The 25,796-nt window shown below is 35.9% G+C and overlaps 1 protein-coding gene and 1 pseudogene across 1 annotated transcript in view; both read left to right on the plus strand.

Moving 5' to 3' along the window:
- ZCWPW2 (zinc finger CW-type and PWWP domain containing 2) overlaps positions 1-25,796 on the plus strand; it is a 139,071-nt gene that overhangs the window by 2,827 nt on the left and 110,448 nt on the right.
- On the plus strand, positions 23,236-25,631 carry LOC101323788 (SIN3-HDAC complex-associated factor pseudogene; annotated as a pseudogene).

Raw genomic sequence — 25,796 nt, forward strand, 5'->3', positions numbered from 1 at the left:
TCAGCAGGACAGAATTAAGATGTCAAAACCTTTAAGTTGAAATAGCAATGTCACTTTTCATATTAAAATCAGCTTCAATGTCATTTTGTCCATTAATGTCTTAAAAGCATTCTTCCTCTCTTCTCCCCCACCTATCACATGTCCAGGTTAAAAGCCTTAGGGTAAGGGAATGGTTTCAGTGGCAGAGATACAAAACAGATTCAAAAATACTACCAATAATGAAAAATCTGGTATCTGAGCCTACATAGTCTGTTTTCCTTCTTTCCTCCCATACCTGGTTGCTCATACTGCTACCCCCCCCAACCAAAACACATACACACACACACACAGAATGTCGTGAATTGCAGAATCAAAGTTCATGATTTCTGTTACACTGTGTATCTGAATCTGTGAATATGCCTGAAGCAGCAGGCAAACTGGGCGTCATGGATCCCTAACCCTTAACCTTGGAAAGTACATGAAGGCTTTCCAGGGGGTTATGTAAATGATAGTTTAAGGGTATTAATTTTCACGCTGTTTACTTGCATGTTTGTTTCCTAAAATTGATCTGCCTCAGAGTGTGCCTAAACCAGGGCAGCTTTCCCCTTTCCTCTTTTGTAATTGTCCCTCTCCCACTCTACAATTAAAGCAATACATTTAATCTGACCTAAGTCTTGTTAGAAAGTAAATGATTCTAATAACTGGGTAGCTAATTGTTTCACAAGAGTAGTAATTTCCAATGGCTTTTGAAAATGCTTCAGAAAAACTCAATTGAGTTGTCAGCTGATCATTAAAAATAATTTTATGACATACCCCATGTGATTTTTGATACATAATTTAGTAGTTCAGAAGAATGATTATTGATATAACCAGAAATCCTTCTGCTCCCAAATATTTGGAATGGAAGAACACAAAATGTAAGAATAGGATCAGCTTGAACCCTGTTTCTTCCTAACAACAAATAGTATTCATTCTGATACATGACCTAAATGGGGGGAGAAGGTGCTATCCATTTCTGTATGAGATGCATTTCCAATAAAACTGACTTACAATATTTTATAATGATCATAATTTATATTGAGTTTCTCATTTGATCAGTAGTGCTCTAGTAAATTAATGATAACACAATACTGATGACAATTTTTAAAATTTATGTTCTCAGGAATTTTAAAATATACTCTTTTGTGTAGAGAAATATGATCAATTTAAAGTATTTTCAAGTACTAAAATATGTTGCAATAAGCTTGTGTGGGGGAAGTGAGATAATATGAATTCAAGGAGAAAAGGAATAATATCAGTTTCCTAACTGTGGAAGCAGATCTTGTTCATGTGCTTTTCAAATGCATGGGTTGATAGTAGATATCAAATTACTATGGCATTTACATTCCATTTATAAAAGGAATATATCTTACTGTCTCTAGCAGCTAGCCTTATCCTGGACAGGCAATCTGTGCTTCATAATAACTTTGTGACTTGAAATGTTTGCAGTCAGTAGGAATTAGCTTCTGACAGCTTTCATTTTTTAAAAAATAAACATGAATGTCATAACTGTATGCATAGAAACTAAATGCAGTGACTTTCTTTTGGAAACATATGTAGGTGAAGAAAAATTTAATAGTCTTAGAAAGCCTTTGATGTAAGGAGTAGGGAGAAGAAATATGAGAAGAGCTAACAGAAGACCAGCAGCAGAGACCCCAGGATGGTGTTGGAAGATTGTACAGAGAAGGAAAAAAGATCCAGTAAGGGGAATTCTACACTTCTTCCTAAATGAAATAAGAGCAACCCTTCTCTGAGGCTTGATACTTACACTCTTACTATCTGAGATATGAATTAATTAGTTTATTCAATACTTAACAAATATTCATTCAGAACGTACCATGTGTCATTGTTTTAGGCACTGAGATGAAACGGGCAAAATAGCTTTTTAATGTATAAAGAAGTAAAATCTATCACAGAGAAGTCAGTCACATAGACAAGACCTATGTGAAATTTAACATGATGAGAAATTACTTCCCATTAATTTTTTTTCATGACAGTTTCTATATATGCCTATGAAGAAAATAAACTTTTTCCCCTGTTTAAAATGGGAAGAGAGGAAGAAATAATTTTATTTTGTGACTGTCACATATACACTATAAAAACCAAGAAGATAAAGTCAGCTTTTCAGAGGAAAGACATTTTTATAAAGCTACCAAATAAACAACAATGAAAGGATGACATTAAACTTCAGTAAGATGTATAGAAAGAAGTTAAATTAGATTTTTCAAGTAGACTATGTAGCAAAAGAGAGGGAAAATTTCCAAACCCATTTCACAGCTCACATGATATAAAAGTGAAATCATTGACTTTGTAACAGTTGCAAAATTACAGACATAATTTCCAACTGTAGGTTTTTCAGTTGTCTGTGAATAGTTGATTCTTAAAATTCCAAAAACAAAAAGATGTGTGTTTTTCTTTAATTCACTTATATTTTGTTAATCATTTTCTCTTGACAGTCATTTTATGTCATTCCCTTTTGGCTTTAATAACCCCCTCCCTCTCATCCCATAGCCAGTCTGATCACCTGATTTTGTAGATTTTACCGTTTAGCTAATCTTTTGGATCTTTTTCATAGTCTCTACTATGCCACAGTTTCCTATCCAACTATTATAATAGTTTCCTTTAATTAGTTCTAACTTTTTGTTTTTTAGTTTCCAAGTCATTCTTTATATGGATAGCTAAATGGTCTTTTAAAGATGTAAATCTTACCATTACGTTTCTCCTCTTAAACTCCTGGAATGACTCCTTAGCTTGTTTTAAAAGTCTATTCTTAGTCTAGCCTAGCCTGTTTTACCACCAGCTTCTAGAAACACTGCCAGCTCAGACATTGAAATTGGATATCTTTACTCCTTTATAAGTTTTCATTCAGTTAACCCTGATTATGATTTTAGAATATTTACTTTCTTAGATTATCATTTGACATCTTTTCTAAATTTAAAAATTCTCAGAGAATTGGGGAACTCCAGAAAAATTTTCAATATTAGTGTGAGAATTATGGCTCTACTTCTTACTTGTCCTAAAATGATATCACATTTAAAAGAGGATCCTATATCTTCAGATAATGGATATCAGCTTCAGAACATATGAAGCAAAACTAGGCAGAACTAGGAGACATGCCCACAATACTGGAAGATTTTAACAGGTTTCCCTCACTAACTCATAGAATAAAAAAAAATACATTAATGAAATAGATGATTGAATAAAATTATTAGCATCACACTCATTAGGATGGCTATTATCAGAAATAAAACCAAAATTGAAAATATTCATCTTAAAATTAATATGGAATCTCAAGGGAACTCAAATAGCCAAAACAATCTTGAGAAAGACGAACAAAGCTGGAGGCTTCCCATTTGCTGACCTCAAAACATATTACAAAGCTGCAGAATCAAAACATTGTACTGGTGTAAAGACATACATATAGACCAATGGAATAGAATGGAGAGCACAAAAAGATCCTCACATATATGATTTTCAACAGATGTGCCAAGACCATCCCATGGGGAAATGTGGTTGGAAAAACTGAATATTGGTATGCAAAACAATGAAGTTTGACCCTTACCTCACACTGGAAAAATTAAATCAAAATGGATCAAAGACCTAAATGTAACAACTAAAACTATGACACACTTAGAAGAAAAATAGGGAGAGGGCTTCATGACATTAGATTTGACAATTTCTTGGATGTGACACCAAAAGCATAGGCAACAAAAGAAAAAATAGGTAACTAAAGGTCTCTAAATCAATCACTAATAAAATGTTAAAAAATCATTATCGGGGCTTCCCTGGTGGTGCAGTGGTTGGGAGTCCACCTGCCGATGCAGGGGACACGGGTTTGTGCCCCGGTCCGGGAAGATTCCACATGCCGCAGAGCGGCTGGGCCCATGAGCCATGGCCACTGGGCCTGTGCGTCTGGAGCCTGTGCTCCGCAACGGGAGAGGCCACAACAGTGAGAGGCCCGCGTACCGTATCTGCAGTATTAGTGGAAGAAATTTTACCTTTAAGCAAATCAGCTGTGTGATTTACATGACAATATAGCTTAGATAAAGGTCAATTGAGAATGGGCACATGTAGGGAGAAATAAATAAGCTGCTCTGAAATTAATACTCTCCTTGTTCAACCTACTGATATAATTCTAATCTTTTTATAACAGTATTGCATTTGGTAGCCAGCCTGAAGAACTTAATTATTCTTGTTTGATCTGTTGTTTTATTCTCACAAGTCTTAATATACTGAATAATAGAAAATACTAGGATTCTTGCAGCCATCCAATATAGACATAAAGCATATAAACTGATTACTAAGGTTTAAAGTTGGCATTTAGCACAATTTATCAGATTTCTACTTATTTGTTAACTTTTTCCTGGAAACAATTTAAAGCTGCAAAAGATACCATCCTTTAAATATGCCAGTAAGCTGTTTCTTTCCATTCTATCAATATTTTGATTTCTTATTTTGGATGAAATCCATCAGTTATACTCATTATTAAAACAAAAAAAGAAAAGAAAATATTAAGCATCTTGGAGCATTTATTGAGCTAGAAGCTACCCAGCAGTGTCTGCATAAAGTAGTCCCTGAATGATAAAGATAAATTACAACTTTGCACTGATAATAGGCTCTTAAATTCCTGTTGAATTGTTAAATATAATCTAAGGTTGACATACAGGCACAAATTGGTTAATTAGGTATGAATGAACAGCAAATTTTAAATTTACATTATAGAAAAGATTAAGGATAAATGCATTTTAAGTTTAGAAGCAAACTACCTAATCATTTGTTAAGTTGAGCACTTGAGAAAAATCATGAAGGAAAGACTAAATAGAGTGCTCTCATTCTGCATTGGTTTCTGCATATTTTAATTTTCTTATCTAACTATAAATATAGCTCATTTAAAAGCAGTCTAGAAAGGAAGTCAAACACTTATTATATGTATTTAGTGTAGCAGCACTGAAATGGGTTTTTTCATATGCTTTTTCATTTCATCATTAAAACCATCCTATGAATTATAATATTATTACCATCAACATGAACAGATGATAAAATGATAGATTATTTAACTGATTTGCCTTAATTTTAAAATCGCATAGGAAATGAAGCCAAAATTTAAATCCAGAGCTACGATTGATATTCAACTGATACACAAACAGCCATACTAGTTTTTAAATAATTTGAATATTGTTACTATCTAGGACAGCTTTAACGCTGAAGTTCATATTATTTTCATTATCTCATAATATAAATATTCACTCAGTGCTTCTCTTTGGCAAGTATTCTTTTAAGTGCTAGGGATACAGTGGTTAACAAGATAGACTGACTTGCCAGTGGATTTTCCTTGTCTTGTAGAGGACCTCATTAAATAAACTACAATACAGTGTGTTGAGTGGCATGGAGAGGGGGTAGAGATTGCTGGGGGCACACGGTAGGGGCATTGACTCTTACTCAGTAATTTTTCAGATTGGCTTAGACATCACCTCTTCTCAGTAGCCTGACACACCCCCTACCTGGAAGTCTCAGGTGTGCCCCATACACTTCCAAATCATTCTGCATTGGTCTCATAATACCACTTAATGTTATTTGAGGAGAGGAATTTTGTCTTTCCTTTAGCATTATCTGGCTCATAGCAAACCCTCAAGAAGTATTTTAGAACAAAGAAAATAGAATTGAGGTCTGAAACAGCAGCAAGCAAGTGAGAGAACAGTTTTACATAAGCTTTTAGGTATTGAGGTGGGAAATGACAGAGATAATCCTTGTAATGTAGGAGGAAAGTTTATCTTTTGAGACTGAGGAGAATGGTCTGAGATTTAAAAAGGTTTAGAATAATCACTGAAGAATTGCAAGAGGAAAAAGAGAATACATAAAAAGGATAGCCTTAAAGATGTGCTGAGGCCTCATCTGAGGTTGAAGTCTCTGAATTTGTAGTGGTACCAATAGGCGTGACTACATAATATCCTCCAAGAATCAGCAGCTCAGATTCAAGACCTCGACGACCAAGGGTGTATTCCTTTGTTTTTAAATTAAATTAAATTAATTTTTTATATAGCAGGTTCTTATTAGTTATCTGTTTTATACATATTAGCATATATATGTCAATCCCAATCTCCCAATTCACCCCCCCCATCACCAACCCCCTGCTTTCCCACCTTGGTGTCCGTATGTTTGTTCCCTACACCTATGTCTCTATTTCTGCCTTGCATACCGGTTCATCTGTACCATTTTTCTAAATTCCACATATATGTGTTAATATACGATATTTGCTTTAATCTTTCTGACTTACTTCACTCTGTATGACAGTCTCTAGGTCCATCCATGTCTCTACAAATGTCCCAATTTGGTTCCTTTTTTTGGCTGAGTAATATTCCATTCTATATATGTACCACATCTTATTTATCCATTCTTCTGTCAGTGGGCATTTAGGTTGCTTCCATGACCTGGTTATTGTAAATAGTGCTGCAATGAATTGGGGTGCATGTGTGTTTTTTTCTTTTTCTCTTTGTTATCTTTACTTTTTTAAAATATCTTTTTTGGAGTGTAATTGCTTTACAATGTTGTGTTAGTTTCTGCTGAATAACAAACTGAATCAGCTATACATATACATATATCCCCATATCCCCTCCCTCTTGTGTCTCCCTCCCACCTCCCTATCCCACCCCTCCAGGTGGTCACAGAGCACCGACCTGATCTCCCTGTGCTATGCAGCTGCTTCCCACTAGCTATCTATTTTACATTTGGTAGTGTATATATGTCAGTGCTACTCTTTCACTTTGTCCCAGCTTACCTTTCCCCCTCCCCATGTCCTCAAGTCCATTCTCTATGCCTGCATCTTTATTCCTGCCATACCCCTAGGTTCATCAGAAAAAAGTTTTTTTTTTTTTTTCAGATTCCATATATATGTGTTAGCATACAGTATTTGTTTTTCTCTTTCTGACTTACTTCACTCGGTATGACAAACTCTAGGTCCATCCACCTCACTACAAGTAACTCAGTTTTGTTTCTTTTTATGGCTGAGTAATATTCAATTGTATATATGTGCCAAATCTTCTTTTTCGTTCATCTGCCCATGGACACTTAGGTTGCTTCCATGTCCTGGCTATTATAAACAGTGTTGCAATGAACATTGTGGTACTTGACTACTTTTGAATTATGGTTTTCTCAGGGAATATGCCCAGTAGTGGGATTGCTGGGTTGTATGGTAGTTCTATTTTTAGTTTTTTAAGGAGCCTCCATACTGTTCTCCACAGTGGCTATATCAATTTACATTCCCACAAGTAGTGCAGGAGGGTTCCCTTTTCTCCACATCCTCTCCAGCATTTATTGTTTGTAGATTTTTTGGTGATGGCCATTCTGACTGGTGTGAGGTAATACCTCATTGTGGTTTTGGTTTGCATTTCTCTGATGATTAGTGATGTTGAACATACTTTCATGTGTTTGTTGGCAATCTGTATATCTTCTTTGGAGAAATGTCTCTTTAGGTCTTCTGCCCATTTTTGGATTGGGTTGTTTGTTTTTTTGATATTGAGCTGCATGAGCTGCTTGAATATTTTGACGATTAATCCTTTGTCAGTTGCTTCATTTGCAAATATTTTCTCCCATTCTGAGGGTTGTCTTTTCGTCTTGTTTATGGTTTCCTTGCTGTGCAAAAGCTTTTAAGTTTCATTCGGTTCCATTTGTTTATTTTTGTTTTTATTTCCATTTCTCTAGGAGGTGGGTCAAAAAGGATATTTCTGTGATTTATGTCAAAGAGTGTTCTTCGTATGTTTTCCTCTAAGAGGTTGATAGTGTCTGGCCTTACATTTAGGTTTTCTATCCATTTAGAGTTTATTTTTATGCATGGTGTTAGGGAGTGTTCTAATTTCATTCTTTTACATGTAGCTGTCCAGTTTTCCCAGCACCACTTACTGAATAGGCTGTCTTTTCTCCATTGTATATTCTTGCCTCCTTTATCAAAGATAAGATGACCGTATATGTGTGGGTTTTTCTCTGGACTTTCTATCCTGTTCCATTGATCTCTGTTTCTGTTCTTGTGCCAGTACCATGCTGTCTTGATTATTGTAGCTTTGTAGTATAGTCTGAAGTCAGGAAGCATAATTCCTCCAACTCCGTTTTTCTTTCTCAATATTGCTTTGACTATTCGGGGTCTTTTGTGTTTCCATACAGATTGTGAAATTTTTTTGTTCTAGTTCTGTGAAAAATGCCATTGGTAGTTTACTAGGGATTGCATTGAACCTGTAGATTGCTTTGGGTAGTATAGTCATTTTCACAATGTTGATTCTTCCAATCTAAGAATATGGTATATCTCTCCATCTGTTTGTATCATCTTTAATTTCTTTCATCAGTGTCTTATAGTTTTCTGCATACAGGTCTTTTGTCTCCCTAGGTAGGTTTATTCCTAGGTAGTTTATTCTTTTTGTTGCAGTGGTAAATGGGAGTGTTTCCTTAATTTCTCTTCCAGATTTTTCACCATTAGTGTATAGGAATGTGATAGATTTCTGTGCATTAATTTTGTATCCTGCTACTTTACCAAATTCGTTGATTACCTCTAGTAGTTTTCTGGTAACATCTTTAGGATTTTCTATGTATAGTATCATGGCATCTGCAGACAGTGACAGTTTTACTTCTTTTCCAATTTGGATGCCCTTTATTTCCTTTGCTTCTCTGATTGCTGTGGCTAAAACTTCCAAAACTAGGTTGAATAACAGTGGTGAGAGTGAGCATCCTTGTTTTGTTTCTGATTTTAGAGGAAATGGTTTCAGTTCTTCACCATTGAGAACAGTGTTGGCTGTGGGTTTGTCATATATGGCCCTTATTATGTTGAGGTAAGTTCCCTCTATGCCTACTTTCTGGGGAGTTTTTATCATAAAATAGCTGTTGAATTTTGTCAGAAGCTTTTTCTGCATCTGTTGAGATGATCATATGGTCTTTATCCTTCAGTTTGTTAATATGGTTCATCACATCTATTGATTTGCGAATACTGAAGAATCCTTGCATGTCTGGGGTAAGCCCCACTTGATCATGGTGAATTATCCTTTCAATGTGCTGTTGGATTCTGTTTGCTAGTATTTTGTTAAGTATTTTTGCATCTATGTTCATCAGTGATATTGGCCTATAGTTTTCTTTTTTTGTGACATCTTTGTCTGCTTTTGGTATTAAGGTGTGGTGCCCTTGTAGAATAAAACTAAGAGTGTTCCTCCCTCTGCTATATTTTGGAAGAGTTTGAGAAGTATACGTGTTAGCTCTTCTCTAATGTTTGATAGAATTCACCTGGGAAGCCTTTGGTCCTGGGCTTTTGTTTGTTGGAAGATTTTTAATCACAGTTTCAATTTCAGTGCTTGGAATTGGTCTCTTTATATTTTCTATTTCTTCATGATTCAGTCTTGGAAGATTGTGCTTTTCTAAGAATTTGTCCCTTTCTTCCAGGTTGTCCATTTTATTGGAATATAGTTTCTTGCAGTAATCCCTCATGAATCTTTGTGTTTCTGCAGTGTCAGTTGTTACTTCTCCTTTTTCATTTCTAATTCTGTTGATTTGAGTCTTCTCCCTTTTTTTCTTGATGAGTCTGGCTAGTGGTTTATCAATTTTGTTTATCTTCTCAAAGAACCAGCTTTTATTTTTAGTTTTATTGACTTTGCTATCGTTCCCTTCATTTCTTTTTCATTTATTTCTGATCTGATCTTTATGATTTCTTTCCTTCTGCTAACTTTGGGGTTTTTTTGTTCCTCTCTCTAATTGCTTTAGGTGTAAGGTTAGGTTGTTTATTTGAGATTTCTTTTGTTTCCTGAGGTAGGATTTTATTACTATAAACTTCCCTCTTAGAACTGCTTTTGCTGCATCCCATAGGTTTTGGGTCATTGTGTTTTCACTGTCATTTGTTTCTCTGTATTTTTGATTTCCTCTTTGATTTCTTCAGTGATCTCTTGATTATTTAGTAGCATATTATTTAGCCTCCATGTGTTTGTATATTTTACATTTTTTCCCTGTAATTGATATCTAGTCATATAGCGCTAAGGTCAGAAAAGAAACTTGATACAATTTCAATTTTTTAAAATTTACCAAGGGTTGATTTGTGACTCAAGATATGATCTATCCTGAAGAATATTCCTTGAGCACTTGAGAAAAAAGATTATTCTGTTGTTTTTGGATGGAATGCACTATAAACATCAATTAAATCCATCTTGTTTAATGTATCATTTAAACTTCTGTTTTCTTACTTATTTTCATTTTGGATGATCTGTCCATTCGTGAAAGTGGGGTGTTAAAGTTCCCTACTATTATTGTGTTATTGTCGATTTCCCTTTTTATGGCTATTAGCATTTGCCTTACGTATTGAGGTGCTCCTATGTTGGGTGCATAAATATTTACAATTGTTATATCTTCTTCTTGGATTGATCCCTTGATCATTATTTAGTGTCCTTCTTTGTCTCTTGTAATAGTCTTTATTTTAAAGTCTGTTTTTTCTGATATGAGATTTGCTACTCCAGCTTTCTTTTGATTTCCATTTGCATAGAATATCTTTTTCCATCCCCTCACTTTCAGTCTATATTTGTCCCTAGGTCTGAAGTGGGTCTCTTGTAGACAGCATATATATTGGTCTTGTTTTTATATCCATTTAGCCAGTATTTGTTGGAGCATTTAATCCATTTATGTTTAAGATAATTATCAATATGTCTGTTCCTATTACCATTTTCTTAATTGTTTTGTGTTTGTTTTTGTAGGTCTTTTCCTTCTCTTGTGTTTCCTGCCTAGAGAAGTTCCTTTAGCATTTGTTGTAAAGCTGGCTTGGTGGTGCTGAATCCTCTCAGCTTTTGCTTGTCTGTAAAGGTTTTAATTTCTCCATCGAATCTGAATGAGATCCTTGCTGGGTAGAGTAATCTTGGTTGTAGGTTTTTCCCTTTCATCTCTTTAAATATATCCTTCCACTCCTTTCTGGCTTGCAGAGTTTCTGCTGAGAGATCAGCTGTCAACCTTATGGGGATTCCCTTATATGTTATTTATTGTTTTTTCCTTGCTGCTTTTAATATTTTTTGTTTATATTTAATTTTTGATAGTTTGATTAATATGTGTCTTGGTGTGTTTCTCCTTGGATTTATCCTGTATGGGGCTCTCTGGACTTCCTGGACTTCCTTTTCCATGTTAGGGAAGTTTTCAACTATAATCTCCTCAAATATTTTCTCAGACCTTTTCTTTTTCTCTTCTTCTTCTGGGACTCTTAATTTGAATGTTGGTGTGTTTAATGTCCCAGAAGTCTCTGAGACTGTCTTCAATTCTTTTCATTTTTTTTCTTTATTCTGCTCTGTGGCAGTTATTTCCACTATTTTATTTTCCAGGTCACTTACCCGTTCTTCTGCCTCAGTTATTCTGCTATTGTTTTCTTTTAGAGAATTTTTAATTTCATTTATTGTGTTCATCATTGTTTGTTTGCTCTTTAGTTCTTTGAGGTCTTTGTTAAACGTTTCTTGTATTTTCTCTATTTGCAAGATTTTATATCATCTTTACTATCATTACTCTGAATTCTTTTTCCAGTAGACTGCCTATTTCCTCTTCATTTGTTTGGTCTGGTGGGTTTTTACCTTGCTCCTTCATCTGCTGCATATTTCTCTGTCTTTCCATTTTGCTTAACTTACTGTGTTTGGGGTCTACTTTTTGCAGCCTGCAGGTTCGTCATTCCCTTTGTTTTTGGTGTCTGCCCACAGTGGGTACGGTTGGTTCAGTGGGTTGTGTAGGCTTCCTGGCGGAGGGGACTGGTGCCTGTGTTCTAGTAGGTGGGGCTGGATCCTGTCTTTCTGGTAGACAGGGCTGCGTCCAGTGGTGTGTTCCGGGATGTCTGTGAATTTAGTATGATTTTAGGTAGCCTCTCTGCTAATGGGTAGAGTTGTGTTCCTATGTTGCTAGTTGTTTGGCATGGGGTGTACAGCACTGGAGCTTGCTGGTCCTTGTGTGGAACTGGGTCTTAGCGTTGAGATGGAGATCTCTGGCAGAGCTCTCGTTGATTCATATTACATGGGGCTGGGAGGTCTCTGGTGGTCCAATATTCTGAACTAGGCTCTCCCACCTCAGAGGCTCAGGCGCGACAGCAGGCCAGAGAACCAGGACCCTGTCAGTCACACAGCTCAGAAGAAAAAGGAGAAAAAAATTTTTTTAATTAAAAAATATTAAAAAAAATATAGAGCAACCCAACTGATAAACAAATTCACCAGTGACAACAAGCAGTAAAAACTATACTAAGATAAACATAAAAATCAGAAACAAATCAGTCGCAGACAGCAAACCCCACGTCTACCATTGCTCCCCAAATCCACCACCTCAATTTTGGGTTGACTCGTTGTCTATTCTGGTATTCCACAGATGCAGGGTAATTCACGTTTATTGTGGGGATTTAATCTGCTGCTCCTGAGGCTGCACAGAGAAATTGCCCTTTCTCTTCTTTGTTCTCACAGCTCCTGGGGCACAGCTTTGGTTTTGGCTGTGCCTCTGCATATAGGTTGCCCTCGGGCTTCTTTTCCTGCCTGGACAGGACGGGGTTAAAGCAGTGGCTGATTAGGGGCTCTGGGTCACTCCTGCCAGGGCAAAGGGAGGGATACGGTAGTTACAATTGGAATGCCGGGCGAGTCTGTGGTGGCAGAGGCTGGCGTTGACATTGCAACAGCCTGAGGCACCCCGTGCGTTCTCCCAGGGAAGTTGTCCCTGGATCACAGGATCCTGACTGTGGCGTGTTGTACAGGCTCCCAGGGTGGGGCCTGTGGATAGTGACCTGTGCTTGCACACAGGATTCTCTGTGGCTGCAGCAGCAGCATTAGTGTTTCATGCCTGTCTCTGGGGTCTGAGCTGATAGCTACAGCTCACTCCGATCTCTGGAGCTTGTTTAGGCAGTGCTCTGCCTTCTGTGGGCAGACAGGGAAGGAATCCCCTCTCCTCTTGCACCCTGAAACAGTGGTCTCTTGCCTTAGGCAGGTCCAAAGTTTTTCCTGGACTCTCTCTCAGCCAGCTGTGGCACACTAGCCCCCTTCAGGCTGTGTTCATGCAGCCCACCCCAGTCCTCTCCCTGGGATCTCACCTCCTCCGCCATCTTGAAGGTCCCCCACATGTGTCTTTTTGAATTATGGTTTTCTCTGGGTATATGCCCAGTAGTAGGATTGCTGGGTCATATGGTAATTCTATTTCTAGTGTTTTAAGGAACCTCCATACTGTTCTCCATAGCAGCTGTATCAATTTACATTCCCACCAACAGTGCAAGAGGGTTCCCTTTTCTCTACACCCTCTCCAGCATTTGTTGTTTTGTAGATTTTCTGATGATGCCCATTCTAACCGGTGTGAGGTGATACCTCACTGTAGTTTTGATTTGCATTTCTCTAATCATTATTGATATTGAGCAGCTTTTCATGTGCCTCTTGGTCATCTGTATGTCTTCTTTGGAGAAATGTCTATTTAGGTCTTCTGCCCATTTTTAGATTGGGTTTTTTGTTTTTTAAATATTGAGCTGCATGAGATGTTTATATATTTTGGAGATTAATCCTTAAGCCTGTATTCTCTAAGAATGCTTCTGGCCTCAACTAATTGGGAAGACAAATAGTGGTTTAAAAGGTAAAGGTTTATTTCCTCACATATCCAGAAGAGCAGGTATATAGAATGAGGGTAAGATTCCTAAAGTTAAAAACTGCAGCAACAACAACAAAAATAGCAGTTCCAGAATGTTTCTATGAGTTCTTTCCTGAATATCAACAATTGGAAATGGGTTTTCTGTTTGTCTGAAATCTTGTTTTGTACAATAAATGCTTTTTATATTAAAATTGATTGTTGAAATAAAAGTTTAGAAGGAAAATATCTCTCTGTTGTTTCCAAAACCTTTTTTTGTTTTATGCTGAATGTTACTGACACAAATAATACTTGAACATCATTAAGGAACCCAGGACATCAAAAGAAATGATAGTATACTTTAAATGGGTGAATTCTGTAGTATGTGAATTATATCTCAAAGCTGTTAAAGCAAAAGAAACGAAGAGAAAAATGGAAACTCCCCCCCCCCCGCCCCCAAACATAGCAAAACTTTTAAGAATAGAAAAATTTGACCATTTGCTGTAAAGAAGATTCTTAGGAAGTAGCTTTCTGGTATTGGGGTAGAGGATAAGGTGAATTGTATTGGATCCTAATCTTCCACCAAAATTATTAGGTAAGTCAAGTTCATTTCTTTATACCAGGCTCCATCTCTCAACCACCTGCTTAATATACATGTCATAACTTGCTCTGATCCCCCAGTGCTTTCAAGCTTTCTCTTCTGTTTACATATCTCTCAGCCCCATTCACAGGAAAGCAAAAACAACTACTCAAAGAGTTACCTAAAATTTCTTCTTCACTTCCTTACTTAATAGTTACAGTTCGGCATGCTCCAATCAGGACTTCATTCCCAGCACTAACCTAACATTGCTCTCAGATCATCAATGACTTCCATGTTTAAATCCAGTGGCAACTTCTCTGTCCTCATGACTGAAATTCTAAACAACATCTAATGCGATCAACCATTCTGTCTTTCTGGAAACATAAATGTCACTAACTTTGATCTAGTTACTTAAGCTGAAAACTTAGTAGTCAATCTTGATCCCTGTCTTTCCCTTATTCACTATAGGCAATACAGCAATGAGTCTTACCTGTTCTATCTCTAAAACATGCATGGAATAAGTCCATTTGTCTTCAGAGCCGTATTTCTACCCAGGGCCAAAACATCATCTCCCTACTCAAATATATTCTTTATACTGTCATATATTTTAAAAATATATACTTTGTTGAACTATACCATATATACAAAAATTATAGATGAAAAGCTCAAAAATTATTACAAAGTAAATACACTCGTATAACCACATTCAGGTTAAGGATGAATCTCTTCCCCTCACATATTACCTGTCATAGTTGTCTGGACCCTAGAAGAGCATTGCCAGCCCCACAGAAGCTACCTCATGGCCCCTTGACCCAAAGCTAACTGCCATTCTAACTTTTAACACCACGAATTAGCTCCACTTGTTTTAAATATATGTATGTATAGGTGTATATACACATACATGGTATCATGTAGTGTGTATTCTTATATCTGGCTTCTTTTATTCAGTATGTTTCTGAGATTCACTCAAGTTTTGTGTCTCAAGAGTTTGTTCATTCTTCTTGCTATGTAGTATTCCACTGTATGAGTATACCACATTTCATTTTTGTTCTACAGATTATAAGTATTTGAATTGTTTACAGGTTTTGGGTATGAATGTTCTTGTACATATCTTGAGATAGATATAGATATTAGATATAGATATTTGGTATGTATGTACTTAGAAGTATGTTCAAATTTAGTAGATAATGAAAAGCAAATTTGCAAATGATCATACTAATTGGCAACTCAATCAACTGTGTATGAGAGTTCCAGTCTGTTTATATCTTTGCCAGCACTTGGCATTGTCAGTCTTTCTAACACTGGCATTGCTGGTGTGTTGTGGTATCTCATTGTAGGTTTAATTTGCATTTCCTTTACAATTCTTAAGTTTGAGGACCTTTTCATATTTGTTGGTCATTTAGATTGCCTCTTTTGTGAAGTACCTGTTCAAGTCTGTTGGCTGTTTTTCTATTTGGTTCTCTGATTTTTTCCTAATTGATAGTAGATCTGGACAGGAAATCTTCCCTGCACTTACTACCTGTCACACTGGCTTCATTTTTGCCCTTCAAGTAGGCCAGAAATTTCCTCTTTTCAAGGCTCTTTATGGGCTGTGTCTTCAATTTTCAAGTCTCGGCCCAAATGTCATACATCCATATAAACCTTCCTTGACCAAACCTCCTGCAACACACACACCTTCCTATCGTATCACCCTATATTTCCCTTTAGTATTTATCAATATCTGACATTATTTATTGGTTTGCTTATATATACTGTCTGTTTCCCCTCTTACTGGAATTTTAACTCATGCCTGCTGTGTCTGTTTTTATTCACTGGTGTTTCCCTAGTACCTAGAACTTTTGTGCAACATGTGAGAGGTACACAGTAATTATCTGTTTAAAAAAATGAATGAGGGGCTTCCCTGGTGGCGCAGTAGTTGAGAGTCCGCCTGCCGATGCAGGGGATGCGGGTTCGTGACCCGGTCCAGGAGGATCCCACTTGCCGCGGAGCGGCTGGGCCCATGAGCCATGGCCGCTGAGCCTGCGCATCCAGAGCCTGTGCTCCACAACGGGAAAGGCCACCACAGTGAGAGGCCTGCATACCGCCAAAAAAAAAAATAAAAAAAAAAGAATGAGCAAAGGAACAAATTAATATCTAGTTTGAGGTATTGTCCATATTGTTATATTTAAAGAAAACCAGATTTTTATTCCAAAGGAATATATGTTTTTGTAGGTTAAGGTCAATTTTCTTGAACTAGGAATATTGCTTGACCCTTTTTATATACATTATAATTACATTCCTAGAGACTAAGATTATTGAACCCTTAATTATCTTCATTTTCCAAGGTAACTGTAAAATTAGCCATTATTGGCATATTACCTGATGCAGCTTTACAATTCTAAAATTTACAAGTGTATAAAACATTTTTACAATTTAACTTTTGCAACAAGAAGTTACAATTTATCAGAAACTAAGATTTTGGGTACACAAGTGTTTACAGAGCCAATGGAGATTGAAACCATTTTTATTGAAAATTTATAGTTTGGTGGTTTATTTGGAAACCTGTTTTCATATTTTAAAAGTTCTCTAGAATTTTCAATAACTGATTTTAATTGAAAGTCTGATATATAAGCTGTAATTATGAACAAAATGTATAGAAAAATAATACTAAATCTGATAAATTAATTTTCTGCAGCAAATTTTTCTGCAGGTCGTCACCATTTTGATATATGTAGGTCTAATACTAAATACGTTTTTTCACAATGTTTATTTCGAAGATAGATAATGTTATGTTGCTAAAATATCTTTAGAAATAACTTTTAAATGTTAATTTTGTAATTTTACATTTATATTATTCCTGAATAGACCATGGAATGGACACTTGTTTACAGTATGAGAGCTGAAGCAAGAAGGCAGAGTGTTACCTTGCAAACATGCAGCAAATATTGATATTGGAGGTTACAAATAATTTATAGTGAGTAGGCAAAATTGCAAATATGGAATCTGCAAGTAATGAGGATTGATTGTATAATTATATGAAATAATACAATATTTAAATTTCCATTTAAAAACTTTGGAAGATAGAGGAGAAAACAATTCATAATTTTATCACCATAAGATTTTTATTTTCTATATTTTCTTCTACTTTTTGTCTCTGATATATATATATATTTTCAAATATTGCATAGATACCTACTCTTTTTGTCTTCCACCCCAATTTACCTCTGGAAAATCTTCCTCCTCCACTGTATTTTGGGTGGGGTGGTCTCTACATCTTTCTCCAGAGATGGATATGTGACCTATGCCTAAAAATTAGCACATGATATTCACCACCTATAGTCACTGACACTGGGATAGACATATGCCCACTTAGAACCAGTGTGATGCCCTGAGTTTTTTGTGGACTCCTGGAGAAGAGACACTCCTGGAGAAGAGACACTCCTTTCACACTGGACTTGAACTTGCTGCCATCTTCTTTCACATGGAACCTAAGACTGAACCTAATGCAGAAGGAGGCAAAGTAGAGAGACTAAGGGAAACCAAGTCCTGATGAAATCAATCCTGAATTAATCAGTTTATTTTTATAAGAATTGTCTATATTTAAGATGTATAACAAGATATTTTGATGTACATATACATTATGAAATGGTTACTACAGTCAAGCTTATCAACATATCCATCACCTCTCATAGTTGCCTTTTGTGTGTGTGTGTGTGTCTGTGGTGAGAACACTTAAGATTTACTATATTAAAAGACAAATACTGTATGTTACCACTTATGTGGAATGTAAAGAGTAAAACAAATGAATTAATATAACAAAACAGAAAGAAACTCACAGATACAGAGAACAAATTAGTGGTTACCAGTGGGGAGAAGAATGGGGGAGGGGCAAGATGGGGTAGGTGATTAAGAGGAGCAAACTACTATGTATAAAATAAGTAAGCTATAAGGATATAATGGGACTTCCCTGACGGTCCAGTGGTTAAGACTCCTCACTCTCAATGCAGGGGGCACGGGTTTGATCCCTGGTCGGGGAACTAAGAGCCCACATGCTGCACAGTGTGGCAAAAAAAAAAAAAAAAAATTAAGGATATATTGTAGAGCACTGGGAATATAGCCAATATTTTATAATAACTTTAAAAGGAGTATAAGCTATAAAAATACTGAGTCACTATGTTATACATCTGAAACTAATGTAATATTGTAAATCAACTATAATAAAATAAAAAATATAGAAGGATTAAATAGACAAAAATAAAAAGAATTGAATGTAAATTTAAAAAAAGAATATTTACCTTCTATCTAATATTTGGAGATTGCAAACAATGTTTCTATCGTTGTTTAAAAAACTTTACTCTCAGCAGATTTCAAGTATACAATACAGTATTACTAACTATAGTCAGAGTGTACATTAGGTCTCTAGAACTTAGTCATCCCACATAACTGCAACTTTGTGCCCTTTGACGAAAATATCCCCATTTTCCTCTCCCTACCCCACCTGTGATAACCACCATTCTCTCTGCTTCTATGATTCTGACTTTTTTCAAATTAAGCAAGATCATACAGTATTTTTCTTTCTGCACCTGACTTATTTCATTCAGCACAATGGCTTTCTAGGTTCATCCATGTTGTCACTAATGACAGGATTTCCTTGTTTAAGGCTGAATAATAATTCTTCTTTTTTTAAATAAATTCATTTCTTTCTTTATCTCATTTTGGCAGCATTGGGTCTTCATTGCTGTGCGCGGGCTTTCTCTAGGGGCAAGTGGGAGCTACTCTTTGTTGCGGTGCGCAGGCTTCTCATTGTGGTAGCTTCTCTTGTTGCAGAGTACGGGCTCTAGGCGCACGGGCTTCAGTAGTTGTGGCATGCGGGCTCAGTAGTTGTGTTTCACGGGCTCTAGAGTGCAGGGTCAGTAGTTGCGGTGTACGGGCTTAGTTGCTCCGTGGCATGTGGGATCTCCCGGACCAGGGCTCGAACCCATGTCCCCTGCATTGGCAGGCAGATTCCTAACCACTGGGCCACCAAGGAAGTCCAGTAATTCTTTTATATATATGTCACTATTTCTTTATATATAAATATATATATCAGTATATATATACACAATATATACAAATATATATCAGTGTATATATATACACATATATATTAGTAAATATATATATTAGTATTTCTTTATCCATTCATCCATCAGTGTTTGTTTCTGTTTCTTGGCTATTGTGATAATGCTGCAGTGGACGTGGGAGTGCAGATACCTCTTTGAGATAAGGCTTTTATTTCCTTTGGATATATATCCAGAAGTGGGATTGTTGGATTATATGGTACTTCTATTTTTAATTTTTGGAGGAACCTTCATATTGTTTTCCATAATGGCTGGACCAATATACATTCCCACCAACAGTGTACAAGGATGTCCTTTTCCTCCACATCCTTGTCAACACTTGTCATCCTTTAACTTTTTGATAATAACCATCCTAACGGGTGTGAAATGATATCTCATTGTGGTTTTGATTTGCATTTCCCTGATGGTTGGTGACACTGAGCATTTTTTCATATACTTGCTGGCCATTTGTATGTCTTCTTTGGAAAAATGTCTGTTCTGGTCCTTTGCCCATTTCTTGATCAGGTTATTTGTTTGCCCATTTCTTGATCAGGTTATTTGTTTCTTTGCTATTGAGCTGTAGAAACTCCTTATATATCTTGGATATTAATCCCTTATCGGATGTATGGTTTGTATATATTTTCTCCCATTCCACAGGTTGCCTTTTCACTTTATTGTTTCCTTTGCTGTGCAAAGTTTTTTAGTTTGGTACAGTCCTACTTGTCTATTTTTGCTTTTATTGCCTGTGCTTTTGGTATCATATCTGTGAAATCATTGCCAAGACCAATGTCATAAGCTTTTCCCCTATTGTCTTCTAGAAGTTCTAGTTTCAGGTGTTATGTTTAAGGCTTTAATCCATTTTGAGTTAATTTTTGTCTATGGCGTAAGATAATGGCCCAATGCCATTCTTTTACATGTGCATATTCAGTTTCCCAACCCCACTTATTGGAGGGACTGTCCTTTCCTCATTATCTATTCTTGATGCCCTTGTTGAAGATTAGTTGACCATCTATGTGTGGATTTATCTCTGTTCTGTTCAGTTGATCTGTATATCTTTCTTTGTTCAAGCAGCATAATGTTTTGATTACTGTAGCTTTGTAATGTATTTTTGAAATCAGGAAGTGTGAGGCCTTTAACTTGTTCTTCTTAAGATTGCTTTGGCTATTTGGGGTCTTTTGTAGTTCTCTATGAATTTTAGAATTTTTTTTTCTATTTTTGTAAAAATGTTACAGGGGTTTAATAGTGATTGCATTGAATCTGTAGCTCACTTTGCATAATAGGGACAGTTTAACAGTGTTCTTCCAGTCCATGAACACTGAATATCTTTCCATTTATTTGTGTCATCTTCCATTTCTTTCATCAGTGTTTTATAGTTTTCATTTTACAGGTCTTTTACTTACTTGGTTAAATTTATTTCTAAGTATTTTATTATGTTTGATGCAATTGTAAATGAAATCGTTTCCTTGGTTTCCTTTTTGGATAGTTTGTTGTTGGTGTAAAGAAATGCTACTGATTTTTCTGTGTTGATTTAGTCCTGAATTTAGCTCTGCCTCATGTCAGCCATACTTCTCACTTTTGGTATATGAGCCAATAGTTTTTTTCTTTCCTTTTTAATTTTTAATTTTTTGGCTTAGGCTGTCAGTTGCAACGAAATGAATCCTAGCTGATACAATGTAGTTTCAGTCATAGCATCATATGCATTTATAATCTTGCTTTCGCCCTCATAATATTTTATCTGGATATATAAATATAAGATTGATACTTTTTAATTAACATCTGTTAATAATTTGCAGTTTTTAAAAATATAAATATCAACTTTATACTCTCATTATTATAAATCTCTAGATCCTTTGGAGTCTTGTTGCAATATAAATTGTTTTATAACTTTTCTATTTTGTTTTTGAGAGTTCATTTGCCTATCAGAATGTTCAGTGTTTGAAAATGCAAGAAAACTGTCTCAAAAATTTTTTTCTTCAATAATGTATCTAGTCAAACTACAAGTAAATGCTTTTGTTGACATTTTTTGTGCTTTCTTTTATGGAATTCAGCCACTTTTACTTTAGTCATGTGAAGTTAAAAGCTGCAAGCCTTTTTTGTGTGTCACATTTTCTTTTGACTTACCAGAAATAACTTATATTAAAAATATTAGTTCTCAATTGTTGCAGTTCATTATACAGTAGTAGATTATTGTTGCTGTAGACTTTGAAATAACACCTGTCTTGTTTTGTTTTAAGAAAAAGTTATAGTTTTGAACATAGAGACTATTCAATTCTTATAGAACAATATTTAGAATAGTTATAAACTTATATAACACTAATTATGGCCATTAGTAATTATAAGAATGCCAGTTAAATCATATCTAAAATTGTAAAGAGGTATTAAAAATTGCATATTGTATTATTATTTTATATATTAATCTTCCTATTTCTGTTAACTTGCCATATTATGAACATATTAACAGGATACATATTCTAATAATACATTACCTATGATGTTAAGTATTTAAAGTTAAGACTCACAAACATTAAATAGTCACAATACTAGTAAACTTTAGTCTAATTAATTTTTTTATTAATCAAACTATTTTAAAATTTGTATCTTTAATGCCGGGTTCAGATAATTGTATAATATACATGATAAATATATTTCAAGTATATTCTGCATGTAATAGCAGAAGACTCCCTGATAGCTTGGCATTGTGATGGCATTATACAGAATATTGGAAACTACAGCACAGGAAGTATAATAAAAGGAAGACGAACAGTTCTGTTTTCACCACAAGAGGCTTAAATTTGTATATGTTAGCATTGACCTAGCCTGTGAGCTAAGCTCAAATCTTTGTGTTTGTGTGCTTATGATTGATCCTAGATGAAAACAGTAATTGAATGCATGGAAATATTTCCTATCTGGGGTCATTTGCTAAGGTGGGGAGGCAGAAGAGTGTGTTTTCAAGACAGAAATTGTCTGGGTGAGTGGGAAAGTAAACTTAAAGGGAACTGTGGTAGGATTATGGAGAAGTGTTGAGTATCCTTTTGAGGTTTGTCATCATAGAATTTAAAATCAAATCAGTCTGCCTTGATACCAAAACCAGACATAAAAAGAAAAAATAATAGACCATTATCTTTTATAAATATAGACACAAAAACCCTCCACAAAATACTAGCAAACCGAATCCAGCAGCATATAAAAAACATTATACATAATGACTAAAGAAATTTGTCCTAGGAATTTAAAGTTAGTTTAACATCTGAAAATTAATTAATGTAGTATATCAATACAATAAAGAAAACCACATGATCATTTCAATAGATGCAGAAAAAGCATTTGACAAAATCCAACACATTTTCCTGATTTAAAAAGAAATTCAACAAACTAGGAATAGAAGGGAACTTCCTCAGTCTGAAAGGACACCTACACGAAACTCACAGATAATACCATACTTAATGATGAAAGAATGAGAGTGTTTCCCTTAAAATAAGAAACAAAACAAGAATGTCCACTCTTCCCAGTTGTATTCAACATTGTACTGAAGGTTCTAACAAGGGCAGTTAGGCAAGAAAGTGAAATTGAAAGTATTCAGATTGGAAATGGAAAAGTAAAAATATCTCTTGTTTGCAGATGACATGATTTTGTAAATAGAAAATCCTAAGGAATCCAGTAAAAAACTATTAGATGAAGATGAAGCCATACGTTTAATCTTTATTTCCTTATCCTATACATCCCACCAAGTGTCCAGAATGCATTTAGATACTAAACATTCTTCAGCGCCTTGTAATGCCAGAATCCACAACCATGGATTCTGCCCCTTCCTCGCTTTTGAAGCTCTGCTGTGTGCTACTTCTTTGTTAGAAGCAAAACCAAAAACTCTCATGGAGAACCAGCTGCAGAAGACAGTCTCCCTAGATAAGACAGTTGAGGAGGGAGGGCCTGGATGTGCGGTCGGGAATGTCATGGTGTACACGCCACACCTCAGGAATGTTAACTGAGGATGGAATGGCGGCTTTTGGAAGACTATTTCTAGAAGAAAAGATGTTGACTTTTACAAGCCAAAGATGTACTGAAGTATAGAAGGCTGCCGTATTTGCAGAGCTAGGTTCTTCGGTTCTCACTTTAATGACGGTAAATGCTGAAAGGACTTCTAGAGCTACTTGCAGTTCCAGGAGACTCCTTCAGAGCACTTCTGCAATGGGTGAGTGCTACTTGTGAAAAGACAGGAAAAGCTGCCAGCAGGATAGAAAACAAACAAACTAGAGTCACGTGGTAGGTGAAAGGGCATTCCCCAGTCTAGACTCTATCTTGAAGCCAAAGAAAGTGGAAACTGTATTGGAAAGGGATAAAGAAGCCACCAGCTCAGTAAACTGCAGGAAGAACCTCAGTCTCTCGACTCCGATGCCCACAGCCCCACATCAAGCACTTCTCCAGCCCTTCCTTTTCGTGCGGTTACCACTCAAGATGACAGCTCTGATATGGATATGGCTTCTGGTTTTGACAAGACAGCTGTCTTTCCCATTCAATCTCACGTGTGGGAAAAGGCAGAAAATATGTTGTGGATTTATCTCTAAAGGCATTTGGGGGAAGTCCTCCTTAACGCCCATCTGTTTAAGCCTTACTGCAACAATAAGAAAGCAGCATCTGAGAAGCTGGAGGAGCAGGGCCAGAGCCTCCACCCATTTCCACTGAGGGGTGATGACTGAGGCTTATAGAGAAGGGGAACAAAAATCTATTTAAATTTTGGAAAGACAGAAGGGGCTGTATTCGTTTTCTAGAGCTGCCATAACAAAGTACTACAGACTAAGTGCCTTAAACAACAGAAACTTATTTTCTCACAGTTCTGGAAGCTAGAAGTCTGAAATCAAGGTGTTGGCAGGGTTGGTTCCTTCTTGAGATCCTGAAGGTCAGGTTCTGTTCCTTGGTTTCTAAGTGTTTGTCTTCTCCCTCTGTCTTCACATTGTCTTCCCTCTGTGCTTGTCTGTGTCCAAATTTCCTCTTGTGATAAGGACAGCATTCCGACTGGATGAAGACCCACCCTAATGACTTCATTTTAATTTAATTACCTCGTTAAAGACCCTGTCTCTAAATACAGTTTTATTCGGAGGTACTGGAGTTTAGGACTTCAACATGTAAATTGGGGGTCGGGGGAGACAATTTAGCCCCTAACAGTTCCAATCCTGTTTTTGATTTGGATATTTGCTATTCTGCCAAAAGACAATTTCTAGGATGGTACTGAATTGGTTCTTTTCTCCATTTCCACAAGCTCTAAAGCCAGTATCGAGTTTACTAAAAGAGAAAAAAGTATACATAATATTTAAGATAATGAGTATTTCATAGGAAGCTGAATGCTGCTATAAAGTGCTCTTAAAAGTCTTTAAATCCGCTTCTAATGAATGAAATTAGGGAAATTTCAGGGGACAGAGATAGGGTTAATTATGTCGTTTTATCTTTCTATATTGAGAAGCAGTGGTTGAGGCATCTTTCAAAGATGATTGTTTTCCCTCATAATAATAAACTTGTAATAATTTCTTAGGCTTGTCACTAGAAGTATTTGTTAACAATTTTGAATTCAGGTTTTGCCAAGGTTCTGATCACTCAGACTTTTACCACTGAAATATTAATCAAGCCACAGTAAGCTTTCTAGTGTAAATACCTTGAATGAGAATGTAATAAATATACAGAGAGGAGACTTGCGTCCTGTGTCACCTCCCTCTGTGTTACTATTTGATAGGGTGTTTAATTTATATGAGACTTCTAAAGCAGGAAGAAGAAAGAGGAGAAGAGAAGAAAGCTCTAAAGAGGAGAAGAAAGCTCCTCTTTTGGGAAAACCCACATCTTTTAAGATAAGGGATCCTGTATGAATAGTACCAAAGCATTATCACCTAGTAGCTAAGGAATTCTATTGAAATGTTACACTATATGAAAAAATAAAATGTGCATGTCTTCAAGATGGCACAAAATACAGGTTACTGCCTCTTGGGGTACATTTCTTAGAGGGCTTACTAAATATGTAATTAGTTGACTTTTGTTAGTATTGTATGACTGATGACTTCACTGAGAACCTGCACAATTCAGGCATAGCTCTGGATTCAGTTGACTTTGTGAAGTATTTACCCATGCAGAGTGGGCATTTGGCTTGTTTTAACCTATTAGGATTTTATTTTCATTTTATATTAAAGAAATTCTATTAGAAGAAAAGAGGTATGTATTAATCCTGAGTGGGCTGGTTTGGGGATGGCTTCTTTTAGTGAGGCTTTCTAAACATTGAGATTAGAAATTAGGTAATTAGTGAATCCTGAAAGTCTAGCTCTTCAATTCTAAAATCTTCATTTAAAGCCTCTCATTTCAGCTTTTCTAAAAGTACAAGGAAAAAAGGTCTCCAGACTTCTTCTGATGAGGGAAGAACATTTTGCCTACCTTATAAAAATGTGACTCAGTGCTTAAATTTAAAACTAGATTTAAAAATTAGTACAAATAACAAGCAGTGAGCCATTTTTATGGGTATACTATAATTTTATAATTATTAATCTAAAATTAAAATTCTATACTTCGTCCTTTTGAAA

This window comes from Tursiops truncatus, chromosome 10 (genome assembly GCF_011762595.2).
Source record: "Tursiops truncatus isolate mTurTru1 chromosome 10, mTurTru1.mat.Y, whole genome shotgun sequence".
Classification (NCBI taxonomy): domain Eukaryota; kingdom Metazoa; phylum Chordata; class Mammalia; order Artiodactyla; family Delphinidae; genus Tursiops; species Tursiops truncatus.